Source organism: Manis pentadactyla, chromosome 11 (assembly GCF_030020395.1).
Source record: "Manis pentadactyla isolate mManPen7 chromosome 11, mManPen7.hap1, whole genome shotgun sequence".
NCBI classification, from domain to species: Eukaryota; Metazoa; Chordata; class Mammalia; order Pholidota; family Manidae; genus Manis; species Manis pentadactyla.
The window spans coordinates 38,817,674-38,840,375 of NC_080029.1; the positions used below are offsets into that span (position 1 = coordinate 38,817,674).

Below are 22,702 nucleotides of genomic sequence, written 5' to 3' on the forward strand. Positions count from 1 at the left end.
CTAACATCTTTGCCATTGGTGAGACTCAAACAAATGAAAAAATTAGTAACAAGTAAACTCTTACTTTTGGAAAATACTCATGGTAATCTTGATGTAAATCTTCTTCTTCTGCATATTTTCTCTTAAAATAGGCTACTTTCGACGTTGTTAATGTATATGTTAATACTTTCGTTGGATAAGCTAAACAAAATAAAATAATTGGAGAAAAGTCAGATTTTTTTATTGTGCCAAGGAGCATTTTGTAACATAATTTCTACTTGTAAAAAGAAACTGGTGACCCAGAAATTAAGATTCTATTTACTAAACAACGTGCTGAAGAAGTCTGTGGCAATTGTCTTGTTACCGAAAAGCCTGCTTGCAGTCAAATGCCTCTATTCAGACCCAAAACAGATGTCATAGGTCAGTGAATTATATTTATTCCCTTATGCATCCTCTCAGAAATAAAATACTTACCAGTCCCCTATTTAATTTCATGCTATTTAACATCAAAACATGCTCAAATTTGAAGTTGATTCACAAAATAACCAAAAGAGATGTTATTTCTCTGCATTTTTAAAGTTAAACTGCCTGATTTACAAAGGGCATTTAATGTCGCTGGATTAGCCAAACTGGTGTAAAATGGTTGGTGACCCAGCTGCACTTCAAAGAAATCATTATGGGTAGCTGTATACAAACCTTATATGATATGGTCATGGGATAGCCATCCTCATAACCTGGTTTAGCAAAGGTTAGTCATTAGTAAATGAAAGGTTTAAATAACTCACAAACTTGACCTTGATATACTATCTGAAAGTGAACATCTTTGTTCTGTCCTTTAAAATACTACTGTTATTGAGGATTCTAACTTGTTTAAGGAAGGACAGTTTCTGAAGTCAGATTTTCAGAATAGAAATCATGTGGTTTAAAGGGAGTTCCTAGTGTGTCCTCTAGGTGGTGTTCACATCATAGAAATGAAGCAAGTCCTAGAAGCAAAAGACAAACTTCCAGTGAGAGCATTGAGTGAATTCAGAATAGAGATTGAGGCCAGTTCAGTACTCAATTCCACCTCAGGGGGCCAGACCAGAATGAAAGTTCATGTTTAAACATCACCTATTTTACCCTTAATCCATACCCTCAAAATTTCTAGGTGTTGAAACCATTTGATACACAAAACGAGTAGTTTATTAATGTGTAGGTTAAAGAAATTTACAGTTAAGACATTGATGTTTTTCCTCTAATATCTTAAAATTTTTAAATCTTAAATATTAAAAGATGTGCTCTTCAACAACCTCCCTCTTGAAGATTTTCCTCCAACTTGGTGGCATCTGTAGCTTTTTGCAGCTTTTGGGAGCTGGATGGTTTTCCTAAACCAGTAGAAAAAGCTATAAAAATCACCCCCAAAGTGTTCCAAAGTTTCACTAACACCACTGTGGATTGTAAACGCAGGAGAGCCTTCAGTTAGAGTTGGCATGTTTTGTTAGGGCAGTAAGAATTTTAAACCACTGGTGTGTCTGACCTAAAAATAAATGAACATACAATGATCATCCACAATTGAAGCAAAGACAACAGTTGCTACTATATGTATACAATCTCTGAATTCAAGAAGCAAAATTCAACTAATATGGAGTTTTCAGATTTCAAAGGTTAGGAAAGAAAAGGAATAAAATTGTATTGAAAACAATGGAGCATCACTGAACCCAGTTTCGCCAGAAGCTGTTTTTTAGTAAACTACATTCTTTTTAAGGTGTATCTCTTAGGATTTCATCAAATAATTGGGTGAAGCTTTTTGGGTTATTCCATGATGACAATTAATTATTGTGACAACATTCTTTTTAAATGATTTAACTAGTTGATGCCACAGCCATTCTCAAATGCCAGCGAGCATCACAGTCATCCTGAAGGGTCTTTAAAACAGATTGCTGAGCCCCCTTTAGAGTTTCTAAAGCAGTGGGCCTGGGCTAGGAGCAGAATTGGCAGTTCTAACAAGTGTCCAGGTGGTGCCCAAGCTGTAGGTTGGGAGCCGCAATCTGAGAGCCTCTAGGTTGCGGCACTAGGCAGGTGTGCGCAGCACCACAGCATAATTGAGAAGCAGGATGCTCAGCCAATCAGCTGATTGCCTTGTTATCAGACTGCCAAGCAATTGGCTTGATTGACTGCTGGTGTCGCCATTACCACCTTGACCCCGTTGGCTTAGAAGCTTTAGCTTCATGAACAAAGCCAGATTGCCTTTTAACTAAATAGTGAAGAAAGGATGAGGTCACTTTTGACATAAATTCCTAAATTCACATTAAGAAGTATCAATGACTGCTATTAGCATTATAGCTGGACAAGTCACTGACTTTTTCTGTTGTTTAAATAAGGTCCAATGGATTACTATAATGTAGGAAAGGGTGAGGAAAGACTTGGTAATAGAACAGTGACTTTACCATAAGCAATTATATTTATGTATATATACGTATGTATTTTTTAATGTCTGCTTATTTTGTTTCCGACATAATGCAATGTCTACAGCATTCATGATCAGTTAAAACTCTTTGAATAAATGATATATGGGAGGGTATGTGATAACCAAATGTCAAATAAACTACATGATGCTCTGGGGAAGGTATTTTTATTCAACATATCAAGACCAAAACATTATTAGTAAGTGTCTCCAAGGTTCATAAAGATTCTGTCTAACTATATTCAAGCAGTTAAGATGCAGAATATATCAGACCCTGAAAGCATAGTAAATTCTCAAGGGTCTAGACTTGCGTCTCATCTCCATGGGCAACACACTTAGCCACTTAGTTTATTGCTCTTAAAAAACACCCCTATGGGTTGTTGAAATGCTGAAAAGCTTTCACAGCTGGTATCAGCTTGACAATTACCTCCTTGCAGGCTGTTTTGCTATTTGCAATGTTTTCAACATCAAATTTTAGAGGATGCTTTTAGCCACTTGAAGGCTAAAATATATAGCAAACATAAGTTCCTGTATCTATTTTCTTGGCTCGATTGGAACTCAAAAAATCCAGAGCTGGAAACTATTTATCAATCAATTATTTATTAATCCAGAGTTTAGAGATGAGAAAACCTGTGGCCCAAGGAGAGTTCAATGATTTACAATCAGTTGTGTGCCTAAGGGTTTGGGTTTAGACATCAGATTGAGGCAGCTTTGGATTCCAGCGTGACTGCTTCTTAGTTGTGTGACCTTGAGAAAATTACATAAACTCTCTATAAATCTCATTTGTAAAGTGGTGATAGAAAAATACTGGCTCATAGGATTGTTGAAATAATTCATGGAAAGTGACTGGCACTGTGCCTAGCATATAGTAAGCACTCAATCAAATTCTAGTTCTTATCACTGCCAACAGGCACAGATCTATCCCAGAGACTCCCAGCCTGGCCTCCAGCTCTGATTCTTAGACTCTTTCCACCAACTTTACTCTCAGAGATACTAGATTATAATTGAAGAATGAAAAGACTGCAAAAGAATATTTTAAATGGTCAAGCAAAAAAGATACAGTGCAGGTACTATAATGACTCCAAGAAAATGTTGTGGGTTTATTGCTGCTTGTCATACACTTTGGGTGAAGGAAATGTAAATTATTTTTTAAATATCCAGATACTATTTGAAGAATTAATTAAAATTACTCTGAATATCCAAAGAAAATTGCCTAGTATGATCCAGTAAACATGTGTAAATTGTTTCATTCTCCTGCAACTAAAAAGTCAAACTCAACCCAGCCTTGAAATAGACAAGAAAAAATAAAATGACTTAGTCTTAATTTTCAGCATCCTGAGTTCTGAGTACACTATATATATAAACTGTAAAACTGAATTAGGCTGAGCCTAAGTTTACCTCTAAAGGTAAAATGGCTAATGCTGGCTTGAATATTCAAATTGTATTTAATGTTGTAACCTCTGAGCACATAAAATATCTGTGCCAAGCTCAACATATTTCATGGTGTAAAACTTCAACAAGCAACAGATTAAAAGTTACAGACCAGAATGACCATCCCTGCCACTGGAGTTCTGGCAGTATAATCTATACATTTTTTAAAATAAATGTTTAAAAATGTGATTATAAACGATTGCTCAGATGCTCTTCCTTATTGTTCTGGAGCTGCCTGCAGACAACTGAAATCCTATTATTGTACAAGTGATTTCATTAAGTCCATGGCCCAGGGGCAGTACATCAAGGAAAGATCATCAGCAAATTAATTTAAAGACACTTTGAGAGAACATACAATAATAAAAGCACAACTCCTGTCAACAGGAATCAATTCTTTGTCCAAGACTGAAAAGCTGAGAGATGGTGAAGAAATGATGAGTTTAATGTATCTTAATTTAGTAAGTTTTCATTTTATTTCCCACAACACTTTAACCAACACAATGTAAAAACAGAACTGGGACCATCCTGTTAGATGTGTGCATCCATAGCCGCAAACAAAAGAGGAGTCTGATAATAAGTTGTCTCAGATCAGCAATCGACTCGTGTTGTAGATAAATTATGGGCCTGGACTTCAGTCTCTTGCTGATTTCCCTTTGTATGGTTTTAGGCTGGCACAGACCTTAAAAAGTCCATGTCCCTGTCTATCTAAATAATAAAAAGCTACCGCGACCTCCTTCCTTAAGGGCCATGACCACTTTTGTTTAGAAAGAGCTGTTCCATCACTGTCACTGTTAGCCACACTCTGCAATTTTGCTACATGGCTTAAAATATTTCGGTATGATTTTCTAGTGCCATCCCACAGCACTAGTTCAAATCCCAGCTCTATAATTTTTGTTCAGTAACTTTAGATAAAATATTGAGCCTGAGTGTCCTCATTGATTAATGGGGGAACAATATCAAACTCATTGAGTTGCATGTGAATTAAGTGAGATGATGTTTAAAAAGCATTTACTCAGTGCCTTTCACATTTCCATATATTTTCTCTCAATAATTGTAGTGACCTCATTTTTGAAACCATAACTATATATCCTATCAAGCAGCACTGTGTTATAGGTAGGACAGTTGTCCTCTCTCTAGTGTTAAGCACAGGTTGCCTGAAACACGAATGTATTCTAGAAGGTAGATGAGTGCAACATTCAAGGATATAATGCTGCTGCTTCTGGGGACCTTTAGCTTTGTTGCTAAAGTTTTATCCCTCATAACCCCTTGCCTGGTGCCTTTCTGGATAATATGCTCTATGGGAGCAGAACTCAGTGCCAGTTTTTAGGTCTGAATCAATGGGGCAGTTTGTTTCTTCAGATGGACCATCTATGCCCAGCACAAGATTGGCTCTCCTGGCAGTTTAGAATTGCCAACAGGTTGCTGCTCCCAGAAAACTTTGTTAGGAATTCCCAGGGATACTGACAGCCAATGAGTTAGAAGTTTCTCAAGAGCCCAGCAGCAGTGTCTGGTATTGGATTCCATGGCCCTCAGGATAGTTCCCAGCATAGGTATGGAATATTAAATAAAATGCCACCAGTTCCACAACGCTGTCTGGTTCCACTGATGATGGCCTCTGAACCAAAGAGCACATCATTAAATGGGATATGGCCAGCTATGTCATCAGGAAGTTGCCTTAGATGCTGCAACAAAGCCTAGCTTGTGTCATGATCTGGTCTTTTTAGTGAGAGAAGCAAGTGTAGTAGGTTTCACAGGTAACCTCTGTGATTCACTGCCCTCAAAAATGTGTTTTATCTCAAAGATGATGCTCCCTTTCACTCCATCTTTCACCTTGAAAACTGGGAAGAATCAGAAAGACATTTGACAAAGCAATCCATTGCTAGATATAGGTTCCAAGAAATATCTAACCAATAATGCCTAAGGAGATGCTATAACTCTCTTAGATACCCAGGTCTTCTGCTCAGAGAGGAGGCCTGTTTAATCCCTATGTAGAGTGCATTGGTCTTTTGAAAAGTACCTGATCTATATCACACTCAATGTCTTCCACTTTGATCCTGCCAACAAGTTTGGGTATGTCGCCAAAAACACTTAGGCAGATTATCCTAAAAGGGTTGTAGAAAAACATAAGCTGGAACTTGTCATTAACTTTACCCACTAAGACTAGATGGGGACATGGAGCTGAGTGACTCTGCCCTCATTCACATGGTGCCTGGTTTGTGTTGCCTCCTGGAGTTGCTCTAGTGGGGAAATGTTCTTCATTCACAGGTTACCTTTCTTCTAAACAGCTATAGGTACTTCATTAAATTGCCTTGTGTTCACCTCAAGCACTCCACTACTAGACGGTCTTTTCCCCCACCTTAGACAGGGAGAAACTGAACCATAAAGAGGTAAAACAAGAAACATGTGGGGACAAAACTGAGCCAAAGCTCTTGAGCTAATTCTCTTCGTAATGTCCCCAACTTTTCTTGATGTTTCTAGTAAGGTCTAATGCTTATTAAGCCCTTTTGAAAAGCATTTAAAAAATAACACACACTCTGATATATCACTGCAGAGGGGATTCTCAGCTTCAAATTGTCCCTCTTTCCCTTTTAAGTATCACTGACATCTAAAAGACTCTTGTAACTGTACCTACCAAGAAGACTTCTGTTGCACTTTACTTTGTATAATTTATAATATGAAAAATGCCTAAAAATTTTTTTCTAAACTAACTATTTTGCAATACTGACCATAACAGTAGCAAACCCTTAATGCTATTCATTTTCATTAAAAGTCTTTTACCAACCCCACTGAGAACTACAGCAGTAAACTGCATGGCTCTGTTATTAGCCTGTTAAACTCCATCAGGAATAAAAATAACTGTGTTAGACTAAAAAGTGGAAACATTAAAATAATGTATTGACACTGGTTGTACAGATAACTTATTTTTAAAAGATGGGGGTGGGGAGCGGGAATTGACAAGGATCAGCTCCTCCCAAAACTTAAAGATATACTTCTTAGTTTTAGTGCTGAATGGGTATGGCCAATTTGCCCTTCTGCTTCTGAAATTGTTATTTTATTTTAGCTTTCCCTGGGTTACTGAAGCGTATTGCTCTGACAAATAGAGCAATCTGAACTGGTGATGTTTTGGCTTTAGAGCTATTGTCAGGACGTTGATGTTTTGACAGCTAAAGCCAGCTGGCATGATCCTCAGTGAAGAGCCCCGATGTGAGATCAGCATGTTGATCAAACCTTTCAACATTTCTCTGTGTTTCAAAGCATCTTCTAAAATCCCATGAAAGTAACATGACATGAAATTGAACATGGAATGTTCACAGACACCTAAAATCTTCCAATAGAGTATATGAGGAAAACCTGAAATTAGAACTCAATTTCAGATGTGACCTGACTGATCTCAGCCTTATCTAAGCCTTGTAGCCCTAAGCACAACCTTCCTTATAACCCGCCATATGTAGAAGTACCGCTGACTTCCCCATTGAAGAGAGTGAGGAGATCCTTGATTACAAATTGGTGGGATTTTTTTCATACTCTAACTTAGGATCCACCAATGTCTCTAAGTATTAATTGGGATTAAATGCTTATATTATAATGATACCATTTGATTTGTTTTTGTTTATTTAAAACTAAATACCATGATAACATTTTCAAAAGAGTGACTTTAAACAGATGTTTATCAAAAGTTCACAGTATATATTCTGCATATTATACATTCATGATAGAATCAAAATTAGAGTTTAAGAACCCCTTTCACTTGACCTTTTTGATTGTGATACTGGTCTCAATGAAAGGACAGACTCTCACATAAATTAAAGGGCACTGAATGATTTTAAATTTCCATGCATATTATATAGGATGTATATAAGTTACTAATACAGAAGACTAATGCATATACATGAACCAATACTTGTGTCTGCTTTACTCAAACTTTCCTCAGATTGATAGCATGACTAGAACCCTATTTACATCTCTTGGTAGATGATAATAAATCTTACTGGTCTCCTTGGATTTGTTTCTTACTGTAAAATATAGTAATTATGGAGGAAGGAAAAAGGGTGGAGGATACTAAAGGCTAATGAAACCAACATTTTTGATGGTTCAAATAGTCATCTTTAAAGCTTAAAATTATTAAACTACAGATATTTCAAAAAGTGGCTGTAGACCAATACTTTTAAAGTCTCATGATATTCATAAGAACTATACAACCAGACCCAAATACATTTTCAAACAAGTTTCTGAATAAAACTGTTAAATTATTTATTTTGACAAAGGGAGGTAAAGAAAGGGAAGAAATGCAGCATGATATATTGTCAAGAATTTGATTGTAGTTTGCTAACTGGTTACTATGAACTGTGTATAGATAACTCAGTACATGTGAAAGTTACACAATGCTAGAGGGCTGAACACTCATTAAAGAACCATCTTGAAAATTGAGTTTAAAATGCTTAATGCCCCTGGGTTTCTGTCATCGTAACCTTAATGCAAATTACATTTTTAAAAACCACCACAATCTCTTTTAGCAACTTGGAGAGAGTTCTCATTTCCTTCATTCAGACACATACCTGTGTGCTCATAGAGCTTCTGCCTGACAAGTTCCATGAGCCAGGCTACCTAATTTGGTCCACCCTACTCACATGAATCTTAGAGAGGAAAATATGTCAGCCCACAAATGTCCTTTCTACAGAAAACCTCTATTAACTTCTACCCAGCAACCATCTTTATAAACGACCCCTTATATTGATCTTGCAAGTTATGGTAATGCTACATTAGCATTTATTCCCCTGGCTACATATTTAAACAGTAATGTCTTTTAAGCTAGTGACTACCTAGTATTGCTGAAATCAATCTGAAAAGTGTATTTCTAGGACAGCTTCAGAAAATCTGGTGAGAGTTCCCCTCTGCACAACAAGCATTTCTCATAGCCTCAGGCTTGTGAATGGCTACCTGAGATTTTGAAACAAGGAGACAGCCACAAATAACATCAGGGAGTCAGGACTGAGCTGACTTGAGCTGGTCATCAAGTCAGGAAAAAGCATGCAGACAGAAGGACACTATAAGATGTTTGAGGTGAGGTTGTTCTGGACCATACCATATAGATAAATAGATAAACCTTTCAAACACACACAATTACTTTCATGTTCTCAAGATTTAATTTTAAAAATGAGTCATCTTTACTATCCTAAGAAACTTGGAAATAAGTGAATAACTGAAATCATCAATTATTTACTGAGAGTTTATTTGGGGAAGATTATCAGTAGGTTGATTTTAATAAATTATAGTCAGATACACTTAATCTGTTTTTGAATGCCAGATCTTGTGTATTTCAAGAAACAGTCTCTCTAAAGTAACAATCTAGCTGTTAACTGAAAACAGACTAGCTCAGTGGTTCTTTGGAACACACACTGTTTTTCACAAGATTTGAAATAGCCAAACGGTACTTTTTCTTTGAAGACAGTTTTCTTTAAAGGGCCATGTTTAACTGCACCTTTTCTGCATGGATGTATGCTTACAGATCTCATCATCTTCTATATTTAGAGAGATGAGCTTTCCAGAGGAAGACAGGCAGCCAATGAGGAGGATCCCATCAAGAGAGGTGAGTTACTATGGTTACTTTTCAGGAGATTGAGTAACAGTGAATGGCTGCTCCCGGCCAAATGGACCCTTTCCAGAGCAGGACCTAAGAAAAAATGTTGCCCCCCATACATGTTGATTCAAATAGTTGAGACTACATTGTGTCCTTTTTCCCTTAACCACAAGCTTTCTATGGGTGCTGGCGGCTTCCAGCTCTCCTAGCCGCACACCGACAGAGAAGTCCAAGGAAAAACACGGAGCACTGAGAACTTCCAAACACAAACCTAACGGCGACAGACAGGGGAGCCCTCAAGAACCAATTTCAAGATTAAAACAAACCAAATCAGGTTATTCGGGACCACCAGCCGGTCACTTTTCAATGGCTGGGGGCGGGGTGGGATCCCGGAACGCGTCCCTCTCCTCACCCTCCGTGAAGCAAGTCTTTTCTGAGCCTCAGGGGCAGGCACCTGGCTGGATGGGTCCAGACATACCTTGCGAGCTGGGTCCACTCGCCGGGAGATCGGCGCAGGCACCTGCCTCCTAAAGGCGCGGGGTTCTGCACTCCCTGCCGCTTTTGCGGCGCTGTCACTCTTCAGACCGGCGCTGACAGCGAAGGCGGCGGCAACTGCAGCTCGGCGGGCAGCCCAGGCTCCTGCAGGTCTTCCCTCCCGTCTCTGAAGCGCATCTAGCTCCGGGTTCGCAACGCGAGGCGGGCGCGCAGCTGTTCTCCGCTCGCATTGGACCAGAGGGAGCAGATGTTACCCGGTTGCTAGGAGCGTTGCTAGGAGGCGATGACGCCCCTCCACAGGTCTGGAGCAACTTTACCCTAGGTCGGGTGCCCCGGCGGGGGCTGCCTGGAGCAAGGTTTGAGAGCAGAAATGAGGAGAGGCAGGGAACAAAGAGCCCCAAACGGGGGTGCGGGGGTCCCGTGCTCGCCTAAGTTGGGTCCTGGGAGCGAGGCGGGGAGCTGCGGGGGCCCGAGCGCCCCGGCTCTGTGCGCTGGGCTTCGGGGTCTGCTCCCACGAGCCTGCGCGGGGGATGGGGGCAGGGTAACTCGCCGCGGGCCCTAGCTGGGAGTCCCTTGGGAAATCGGGTGTGGGGACCGGAGTGGAGCTGCCCTTTCAGCGGCTGAGTAAGCAGCAGGATTTAGTCAGTCCTTTTGGACACGGAGCCCCGCTGGGATGCTCGACGCCTTGGGGCAGGACCCTGGCCAGGGGCAGCTGGAGCAGGGCGCGTGTGACCCGAGGTGAAGCGTGTGGGATGAACATAGGATCCTGTGCCTTCTGAGGCTGTCCTTCCCAGCGTTTTGTGTGTGTGTGTGTGTGTCTGCAAGTTTGAGCAATTGATAGATTTTGAAGAAGGAAAACTAATCCACGGGTATCAGACCAGAGCCTACTTCATTTTAGCACTGTCGTGGCTGCCTACTGGTGTGGTGCCAAAGGTCTGAGAAAAATGACCCTTCGATCTAAACTAGTTCCTTTACGGAGTTAGAAAGTCTTCGTTTTCAGGCGAATGAAACCTCAGGCTAATATGGAAACTTCTTTAAAATAAAAATATACAAAAGAAGAGGTACTTTTCACAAAGGAGATTAGAGAAGTATGCTTATGTCAGTCATTTACTGTTTAGTATAAATTCATTCAAAAGATTGTGTAGTCTCTGATATTTCACTCAAGTTATGCTTTTATTTTTATCATTACTTTTTGTCGTTGTTCTTCAATGAGGTTGTTATTCTTGGGTCGGGAGGAGGATGAGATCATGGATGTGGGCAAATTTGGGTAGCCAGTGAGCCAGACCAAAGAAGGGGAAGATAACAGACCTAGCAGAAAAATTTTGCCCAAAGCTATCCTCAGAGAGGGAACCTCACTGAAGAAGGATATGCACCATTCCCCTGGCTCCCTGTAGGGCCAGGCCAGAACCTGGAAGGAAGAAAGCACCACTGGGAATCAATTAAAAAGAACAGTTGCTGCCTTTGGAGCCTGGGCAGGGCTGTGGTGCAGTGTCGCGTTGACTCCTGCAGGGGCAGGCATTCTGCAAGCCTGGAGGGGCTACACAAAGTGACCCCACATATCTCAGGGCTCCTGCTCCCCCGGGACCCAGTACTGACTTAACACCTACAACAGAACAGAATTAACAGTTTGTTAGCCTGGAGATTTAAAAAGCTGATAGCATCGTCCTAATAATGAACTTGATTATAGGAATCCTTTCACGATATATACAAATATCAACGACTACACTTACACTTGAAATGTCTTAAACTTTTGTCAATTATACCTCAATAAAGCTGAAAGAAAAAGAGCCAATAATTTAAAATCTGTCTGGAAGAAGTAATAATAAGTCAAAGTAGGTTGAAGATCTGATGATCAAATTTTAGCTGCACGGTATGAAAGGGGGCTTTGGGACTGGTAGACCTCACATCCAGGAGATGGCCAAGTCAGATTTACACCACTGCTACTTCTTATTCACTGTCGGGGATGAAACGAAGGGGTGTTACCAGTCAGCCTTGCCTTGATGGCTAGATCATCTCAGGAGGATCTCCCCTTTGCTCTGTAAGGTCCAGGCATGCCAGGTTTTCTTAGGTTCCTCAAATGGCAAGGGCTCTCATTTGTCTCAGGTATTTTGCACATGCTGTATCTTCCTCCTCAACCTGCCTCCCTTTCACCTGGTTTACTCCTACTCAGCCTTCAAGTCTCAGCTTAAATACCACTTCTTCTTAGTGGCTTTCCCTTACCGCCTCCCACTGACTAGATTAGCCTCCTAATTACATTCCCAAATCATCCTACTCATCCCGTTTCACAATAGTCACCACCTCAGCTTTTAAGCTCCTCCCACCTTGCTAACCTTGCTCCCCAGCATCTAGCAGACAGTGCCTGGAGCGTCACAGGTTATCATGAGCACATAGGGATGAATGCAGCCATCCTGCCTGGCTCCAGCTCCCTGTATTCACTTCATCTATGTAGCTGTCAGCTAGTGAACTTACACAAGCCATGGATACTAGTTGCTTTTAGTTGAGTGGAGGGAAAAAAGCTATTACACAGAAAATTGTTTTCTTCCCTTAATGAGACATTGTGCTGATACAGCAACTTCTTTTCCTTATCACAGTATCTTACAAAGGTCACTTTAAAGTCATTGGGAAATAACCTAAAAGTCCTTTATATATTTTCCTAATTCTCTTCTCTCTGTGTCCTCCCAAATAGATGTGAATCCACTGAGCTGAACTGTTTCATCTCTCCTTAAACCACTCTTGTACCTCAGGTGAGAAGCAGCTTCCATCACTACATGCTTGTCTCTATGGAGGAAAGAGGAGCAGCTGTCTAACTTGACCAATATGGTCAGCACGTCTTGAATGCTTTATCAGAATAGGCCAGGACATCTTATTTTCTGTTGTTAATATAACTCACCAAAAATTGTCAAATCCCCTCTTCATCTGGGACCACCTCAAGACAAGCAACAGATGTTGGAAGACATGAAGGAAAGGTCAAGGTAATCTCAAGATTACATAGTTGCTTGGTGGCAAAGCTGGAAATAGAACACAAAGATAAGAGTTTAATCTTTACTGAACTATTAATGTGGGCAGATGTAATTTTTTTAAAATCTTCAATTCTCCTGGCAAGAGATCAGAGAAAATCTTCCACCAAACAATTTTGGATTTTAAAATTAAATATTAAAATACCATACAATCCACCTTAGAATTCATCTAAATTAGTCTTCTCACCACTGAATCTTGTCCCTCCTCAAGAAGACCACAGATGTAATACTAATCCTGTCTCCTGCTCTTTATCTGTTTGCTGAAAAGAATGAGATGTTTTACTATGTAGTGGCATGCACATTAAAATTAATCGGAGCTCTAAACTGTTACCCAATATTCCTCCTGAGCCATATCTCTGAATTTCCCTGGAGAAATCCTAGGGAAACTGTAAAGAGACTATGATATTTTTTAGACATATAATGTGATTTGATTCATCAATAAAATGTTACTCGAGATGGTTAAGATTTTTAGAAACATTACTACAAAAGACTTGAGGAACCACACTTGTAGATAGCTGTCTCAATTATTTTAACATTTAAGGATGGGTAAGTCTCTGTTGAAGAAATGTCAAAAGATAGCAATCACTGTCAAATTTTTGGTTCTGCAGATAATTTACTCTAAAAATCTGTTCCCCTGAAGAAGTCTGCTTATGCTCACAATTATATATTATTCACTTTGATGTTTTTAACGTGTCATGTATGTATGTAGTGCACACACAAACATGTCAAAATGCTCAACTATACTCAGGTTTATCAGCTCAAACTCTACCCTCTGGCTTTGGAAATGTGAGCTCAAATGATCTTTATTTGCAAAAGCCCCTGCACCCCAGTGTTAAAAATGCTCTAAGATAACCAGTGTGAACAAGTAGAATTTCTTAATCAGCCCATGATGTTCCAGTGCCACTATGGGTTAGGAAGAACTTCAGCAACAAATGAGCTTGCAGTTAGTAAGCTTTCCTTAAATCCTCACCACCACTGCAACCTTTGAAGTAAGATATTTTAAAAAGAAAGAAAAAATGTGTGGTAGATACTATCTAGAAGATTCTTACCGAACTGATATTCTCTTGTACACACAAACTACAATCCCTAGTCGTCTTCTTAAATATGGTGGATCCATGTGACTAATTCTGACCAATGGTGTCTAGAGAGAACGGAGATTATCACATCTCAGCCTGGCCCCTTAAATGTACATTTTATTCTCAGGCCTTTTCTTCCTCCTCCATTTGCGTGGCCATATATTCCTTCAAAAGCCTTAAGGACACTAAGATGGCCATCGATCCCTGAGATGCTTCTAAGTAAGCAAGCTGCATGGGCACAAATATTTTAGTAAGAATTAAGTCTTTCTTAATGGTAACTTGCTGACATTTAGGGTTATTACAACAGGTAGCATAAATTACTTCAACTAACACAGTATGCAAAAAGGTAAAAATAGATTTTCCTGGAACACCTATAGAATTTTTTTTTTTGTGTCTGTTTTGGGGATGTCAGCCCTGGTTTGACTACTATGGAGGTGTCTGATCATAATGGCCTTGCTTCCCCTGCTTTTAGCTTGCTGTATCTGAGCCTTGGAAATTTATTAGAATCGAGTATACATAAAGGGGAGAGGACTCTGGACAAGAGCCTCTATGATGAGTGATTACCTACACTTTTGTACAAGGATACCTATGTTTTGTCTTCTCAGAATCCTCTCCAGATGCAATTTATTTCAGGTAATCTTTAGATTTATATAGCCCCTTACCCAATATTCTTAAATTCAACTAAGTTGATATACATTGATTTGTATATGTGTTCCACATAAATATCTATAGCACCCTAAAGCCAAAATAAATCATATGGGTCATAAATACAGTGCTTATAGTTCTAATATATATGTCTGCAGTTGGTATGGTTTTGGAGTTACTGGTTTTTGTGTATACTAAAATAAGTAATATCATTCAGGCCCATAAAGTTTGCATGTTGATGGTGCAAAACTGTTATCTTTTTTTAACATATAAAATTTTCACACATATAAGCCATCTGCTTAAACTTTATTGATAAAACCAGTAGCAGCAGTTTTACAAAACTGGAGTGATTTTCAGTTTTGAATGATCATGAGTTCAGTTGCAACAGACATTTTGTATAACTGAAGCTAATGCTTCTTCAATGTTTCTGTTTTAAACAAAAAGCAATTCAAATTTATACTCATGCATTTAAATATCTAATACAGAATAGTTTTTAGGCTGCATAAAATATGCTTCCAACATCACTGTGAGACTGAACATCTGCCTTAAGCATTATTTGCACAAGAAAAACAGTATAATTCTTCTAATCACAGACTTATTCTTCATCACAGGTAAACAATTTTATATTTTCTAATGCATTTTCAAAGGGTGTTTCTAACACAAGTGTATTAACATTAAGTATTTCACTGGGTTGCCCAGTTAAAACACAAGATATAATAGTGCAACAGTAATGCATTAAACCATTATTATAAAAATTTGAACATTACAAAAAGTGGAAAGTTATTCTTGTTTTTAACAATTAAAAAAATCTTTCAAAATTTTTCCTATACACTAATTATTCTCTGATGGGTGTAATTTCATAAATGGGTGGGTCATTATACTCTATAGCTGTTTATTCTGATAACAGGTAGAAAAACATTCATGCTTCTTAATAGGAGACACAGTAATTCAATAAGTCATACTATGAGAAACACAAAGATACATACATGCAATATTCTGAAGGTATTCAAACGTTTCTAAAATGAGAGTTCAATCCTTTGGAGGAGAAAATATTTTTGTTTCTCTCTTGAATCTCTGGACCACCCAGGGACTGATTCTCTGATGGTCAACTGTAGAGGAAAAAATATGACAGCAGCCAGCTCTGAAAATGTCCATGAATCAATAGGAAAGGTGTGGGGCAGCCCCTGACCTTACAAAAATCAAGCCTGGCCTTAAACAATCAAATAGATTTTAGGCTGCTTTTGCTGAGGAATACCTTCTAGTGACTTCAAAATCTAAAGGAAGACCAGATTTAATATTAAACCAGGTTATGCTAAACTGCCCTCCCTCCTAGTGAAATCCATAAAACTATTTATCATTATTCATAACCACCAAAAACTCAGGATAGTTAGTACATATAAGTAGCTTTTTAAAGTAAACGTGGGATGGAAAAGATACAGGCTCACAATATGACACATCTCCAGCATCCAGATGTAAGTAGAACAGAAATACAAAGTACATTACCTGCTAAGAACAGTGTGTTCCACATAGGGTAAAATCTCCCCCAAATAGTTGCACATGCTCAAAATGAATGAATCATTCACATTTACATTTTTTTCATGCAATTTCTTCAAGGACACACATCAAAAATTGAGATATAAAGGAAAACCAATAAAATATTTTAAAACAACAGAGTTGCACACAGTATGCATATGGTGAAACATAAATGTGTGAATGGGAACAACAGTTTCAGACACCATATGAAGACAAAAAAAAATCAAGCAAGAGTCAGATTTAGCTTGCACTGTGAACACAAAATATTGCTGTGAAATCTTGGATTTACATTGAAAATATTTTTTTTTAATCTTTACTTTTTCTGGAAGATAAATGGTATTCGAGAAGAAAATTATGTGGGTGAGGAAAGTCACTTGGGAGGGGAGGAATGGATAAGCCTGATTCTTCAAAAGAAAAATAATAACATAGATTGAAGGATAATTTTTGGTGGGGGAAGCATCTTTCCAAATACTGTATTCAAATCCTATTTTGTGGAAAAAAAAAACCTATTCAATTTAATACCTTCCTGTACTCAACATTAAATTGTTCTAAAGAAGAAAGGTCTGTGTTCAACTCAAAGATTGGCAAGCCTGCTGAAAAGATGGATTTGCAATTTGTTCTGTGGCCAGGATGTCTGAACAAAAGACTTAGAACCTACACTATTTTTATCTTCTCAGAGGCAGAATGGCTGGAGACCATTCCAACTGTAATTTTTCATCAAATCACTGATATTCTGTGAATATAGCTCAGTGATTGACAGATATCTAAATGTCTCAATTACTTTGGTATATTGACATGAAGAATTGATTTGACCTTAAAAAAAATAAAGTATCTCTCAGCCTTCAAAACCTTTTAATTCTGCAAAGTGTTTTTCCATCTATTACTTTGTCATGCCTATAGCCCTGGTACACAGTGGGTACTCAGAGTGTTTGTTATATTAATGAAGGAATGAATAATCTTATTCCAACAACAATCTGGTGAAAGTTAGTAAAATGAGTATAGTAATACTCACAGAGGCAAAGTGGAAGGCTTGGAGAACTTGTGACATGACACTCATTTTTGAGTTCGTTAGAAGAAGACTTGGTACTAGAGCACAGTCCTTATTAATTTTAATCTAATCCAATATTCTTTCCACAGCCACACCATCTCTGCACTAACGCCCAGTTCCACAAGTCACTGCAGCTACAAAGCATAAAGGCAGTCAGTATACATTTAATAATGTCAAAATATTTAGCAGATACTGTCAGTCAGGCCTCCTCAGGCACCCAGTGTGATTATCAGTGTCATCAGTCCAACGTCCATTCCTTGTTCATTCAGCCTATGCAGTATCACGGGTCAGCCCTCCATTCAGGATTCAGAGCTCCTGTGTGATCCAGATGCTCACATACCACGCTTAGCTCATTTGTGCAATTGGCTATGACAAGGTACAATCACAAAGCTTCCTTTCTTTTGGCAGCAGTGGTAAATTTAAAGTCATATGAGCTTGTAACAGAAGCTGGTTTTCTATTATGAATCAGTAATAATGAAATTAGCACTTTTTATCAATGTGTATTTAAATCATTGCTCAATGATTTAAAGCAACAACAGAAAACACTAGAGGAGAAAAAGGCTTAGATAGGTTAACATAAATTATTAAATTATGTGATATTTTTCACAAATCTTCTCCTCAAAAGTAAAACAAGCCCAATAGCACATAGGTGTAATTGATTCCAGAATGGAAGTTGCTACATTTGATGAGTTATATGAACTAATCCATCTATTTTTCGTGAGAGAGGGCACAGTAATAAAATGTACTAACAATTAGAACTAGAAATAAAAGAAAATAGATAATAAACAAACTGGCATATCCAGACAATGGGATACTATTATTCAACACTAAGAACAAGTGAACTATTAAGCCACGGAAAGACAGGGAGGAAACTTAAATGCATATCACTATGTGAAGGAAGCCAATCTGAAGAGCCTACGAACCGTATGATTCCAACTATATGATATTCTGGAAAAGGCAAAACTATGGAGACAGTAAAAAGATCATGGTTGCCAGGGGTTAGCAGGGAGGGATGAACAGGGAGAACACAGATGAGTTTTAGGGTGGTGAGGGACACCCAGAGTGAACCCTAGTGTAAGCTATGAACTTTGGTGATCCTAATGCATCAGTGTAGGTGCATCCATAGTAACAGTGCATCCACCCTGGTGGGGATTTTAGTAGTGAGGGAGGTTGTACAAGTGTCGGGTGAGGGAGTATATGGGGACTCTCCGTATTTCCATTCAGTTTTGCTGTGAACCTAAAATTCCTCAAAAATGTAAAGTTTGTTGATTGTAAAAAGTAGATAGCTCACAGAAATCAGCATGCTTTTTCCTGAAAATAGAGATCAAATCCTGTTGCAACAAACATCACAGAAATGCCTCAACCAAAAAGAAAAGCAATACTAATGTCTTATTCACAAATTTAAAATGATAAAATCTGCAATAAAATTAAATTCAAAAATTCTGGAAGACTTTGTATTTCATAATAATTAAATCTATAGCTGCATTGGTAAGGTGGCATAATAAAAGACAGAATTATAATTTCATGTGGTTGTGAATTAACAAAGAAACTCAAGAGAGACATGTGGACCCTAGAATGTGAATACACTATATAGAATGATGGAAATGAAAATACCATTTTTTTAGTGTACATGTTTCTCATAAACCAGAGTTTTTATTAGCAGCCTTTTGATATCTTTCCCAAATATCAAGGTCTTCATCAAATGAGAGATGTGAACTTACCATTTTGGGCTATCAACTGGGAAACATTACAAATTGTCACGAGAATTTTCAGGTCATTAGAGATTCTGAACTAACTTACAAGGGTTGAGACATTTTTAGTAGATATTTGAGATACGTTTTTATGATATTAAAAATTACAAGCAATAAATCCATTGGAAAAAACTCCTATTTTGTCTCCTGTTATAAAATAGAAAGCGTTAAGAGTTAGATTCAGACTGATCGAAAATTTTTCCAGTCTAGAAACAATTACTGGTTCATCTGCCAATGTTGGGACACTTCTAACGTTGACCTTTAACCATTTCAAAGGGATGCTGCAAATGTGTTTAGTGGATTGTAACAAAAGACTCGTTTTAATCAAAAGAAACAGAAGTATGCAGAGATGTTTGTTTCACAGTGTCACCCCTTTATCTGGGAGTTAATATCTCTGGTTTACGCTTTCAAAAAATAAAAGATAGCAATGCCTTTTAACTATTAAAACATAGAGCTCATAGGAACTGTGTCACTTTCGTTTGCACAGACCTAGCATTCCAGGGTCTAACCTACTACCTTGCAAAGGGCATTCATTATTAGAAAAGTAGAGAATACTAAATATCCAACTTCTATTTCATGCTATAACTCATTTTATTACTGGAATGGAATGCTAGATTTCTTCCTTCAGATACAAAACATATATATATACATTTATTTTGATAGGAAGCATAGATCAGCACATTGTATTTCTTTCTTAACTAGAGGCAGAGTAATAAATTCCACTTTCCTTAAATCCTCTCTTTCAATGAGGAGGAAAGAAAGCATTACAGAAATACATTAAGCCAAAAATTAAAGGATAATAAAAGATCTTACTGTTTACTTAGTTGAAAAAATAGAACATGTAGAAATTAAAATGATTGTCAGCCTCAAACTGTTGCTCATGTGCTATTCTCGAGCCCCTAAGCCAAAGTCTGGGACATAAATGGTTAATATCTTTTGAATAAATGAATTTTTTATAAAAAAAATTTAGAAAAACAAGTAGATACTTTAAGGGGAAAATGAAGCAAACAAAAATAATGCATAACTATGGCAGTACCTGCGGGGAAGTAGCCTTCTCACAACCAAAGTGGAAACGGCAGCATTGTCAAGAAGGCATGACGTAAAGATTCCCATGGAGACCCCTCGAGGTGCTAGGGAGCAGTGGAGAGCAGGCAGCACCATTTGGTGGTGGATTTGTTCTGCGAACATACACAGGCCCCCAAAGCCTGCCTCTGAGTTTGTTCTGTGTACCTGCAACCTGTTCACAGGTTCCTCCATGGCTATAAATATTGCTGATCATTGTCTGTGTGTCTAGGGTACTGCTCTGTGACCCAAAGGAAAGAAAAGCAATCAAAGCACCCAAAGAGAGGAAACTCACAGACCTCTGGGCGTCCTCCCAGTCACCCAAGCAAAACCTGAAGAGGAACTCCCCAGAGAAAACCTTCTCTGATGCAGAGAAAAATCAATGTGGAAAAATGTCCAAAGGGAAAGAGGACAGGCCTGGAGTGTTATGGTTGATTCTGTTTGGAGATACCATACAAAATATTAGACCTAGAAAGAACTTAATAAAGGCTATCTTCCTGCATGCCCTCCTGCTCTCCTTTACAAAGAAGCATCACCTCATACAGATGCTTTCTATTTTAAAAGACTTCCAAAGGTGATTCTGCGATATCCCTTGAAGATTCCCCCTCCACTGTGACCAAGGCTCATTCCAAGTCCTGGGGCTCTTAGATGCTTTATCCAATATATCCAGTCTATATGTTTGACCTCTTTACAATAACACCCAAGAAGGAGCTACATTTTTAGGGCACACGTTTAGATCAATTGAACGATTTTATGTTGGCAAGTGTTGTTTTTATTATGATGATGAATTGCTTCAAAGTGTAGTCACTACTCCAAGAAGATTTTAAGTCCTGTGCTATCCTGGATAGCATGGTGCTAGACATAAGGAAATCCAATGAATATATTTTGAATTAAGGCAAAACAACATTCATATCATTCTCCTTATACCTAAGTTAAACATTCATGACTTGATTTGGGTGGAAGTTCTGACTCTTCGTCCACATAATCAAAAATGTACAGAGTGCATCATGCCTTTAGTAAGAGCTCTTTATATTCTGGATAACTGAAACTAAAATAACTCCACAGCCCTCTTAGCTCCCACCCAAGCCCTTTAACTTCTCCACATGCTGAATTATTCCCTTCCAAAACCCCCAAGTTGAGTGATTCTTCTCCAACTTCTTCATGTTTCTCCTTAACTGAGAATCCTAAAATTTGAGTTGGCACTTTGGCAATTTGACAACATTGGGAATGTGGGCTCACATTTCCCCATCCCAGAATCATGCTTAGTTTAAAACCACCAATAGTACATGACTGGTTTCATGGCATCTGACTACACTAAACTTGTGCCTAACCATTTCTCCAGATTAAATGCCCACAAAGTTTTTTCTGAATTCTTAGGCAACTCTTCTCTTTACTCAAGGTTTGAACACTTGAGAAAAACTGACCATGCTTTTTATTATATCAACAAGTTACTCTTAAAAACCTTTTTTGCAATGGAGTAACTTTGATAGCATTCCTTTCATTAAGAACTCTTAAGGGAAGCAATGATAAATAATTGGTTCCAAATAGAACTATCCAGTCAAACAGTTAAAATAAGTTTTGATAGCTGCATCATTAGATCATTTAGAAAATTGTGCCTGTAAGGATATAATACGAATATACAATCAGGCAAAAAAAAGTGTTGCCCATTTTTTAAAGTGTCAGCAAATTGCTAAATTTTTCATTTTTTCATATCAAAGTTGAAATATGTACTCAAGCTGTCATCTTTACCAACAAATTTGATGGGGTCAAAGTGTTCTACCCACATATGAACTATAGAGAGGAGCTAGAGGTGAGGAGAGATTTGTGAAGATGTGCACACACACACACACACGAAAGTTTTGCACCCTCTCCAAACTATGTGGATAAAAGACAAAGATTTGATTATCATACTTCATTTGGGATTTACAAAGACTCAGTTTCCTCCATGTACTAAGCTTATCTTTGTTTAGATTGTCCCATAAGACTCCCTTTCTTTACAAATTCAGACCAGCTTCATGAGTCTATCCTTTTTAAAGTATCTGAAAACTGTTTTTCGCTTTTCTCTAATGTTACTAATACTTTTGCTAGAAAGAGTAGTCTTATATGCTTTATTCTTTTTAAGCATGGTTGTAAGGGGGAAATATGGGATGCTTACTATACACTGGCCTCTATGCTACAATTCATCTTTTTGAAAAACTTATAAAGTAGGTATCATTTCCATTCTCATTTGAAGAAATAGGGACACAGGCTGGCTAGGAAATTTTCTTAAGGCCCCAGTTAGCAGCATTCCATCCAAATCCCAGGCTAAGACTACAGCCCATGCCAGCTTCAGTGAGTTGTTTTAGACCAGTCTCGTTTCCCTCTCTTTAGGTATTTTCAAAAATTCCACAACTTGTGAAAAAGTGATAGTTAACCTGAAACGTCTTTGGTTCACTCTTCTTTAATATAATATTGAAGGCACCTAGCATATTTTTTTATTCTTTAATTCTTCCATATACATGCTTTATGATTTGTTTTTATAGTTCTGCTACAGTTTTCTCAAGGGTAAGAGGAGATACACAGTGCTTTCTTGCCCTGTATCTTTATCCTTAAAGATATGTCTCCATTTGGTCTTATGTCATCTACAAATAATTCCTACTCAACT

General features: G+C 38.2%; 1 protein-coding gene and 1 long non-coding RNA gene across 2 annotated transcripts in view; one reads left to right on the forward strand and one right to left on the reverse strand.

Annotated features, from left to right (window-relative positions):
• The first annotated feature begins 10,352 nt into the window (after window positions 1-10,352).
• On the forward strand, window positions 10,353-13,399 carry LOC118929442 (uncharacterized). Its single transcript, XR_005031573.2, has 2 exons — window positions 10,353-10,664; window positions 12,613-13,399. It is a non-coding gene; the product is annotated as an uncharacterized LOC118929442 (long non-coding RNA).
• Window positions 10,732-22,702, reverse strand: part of SYT16 (synaptotagmin 16) — a 154,362-nt gene continuing 142,391 nt past the window's right edge. Inside the window, 2 exon segments of the mRNA XM_057488395.1 lie at window positions 10,732-12,934; window positions 15,651-15,773. The gene's annotated coding sequence lies outside the window, so the exon portion shown is untranslated.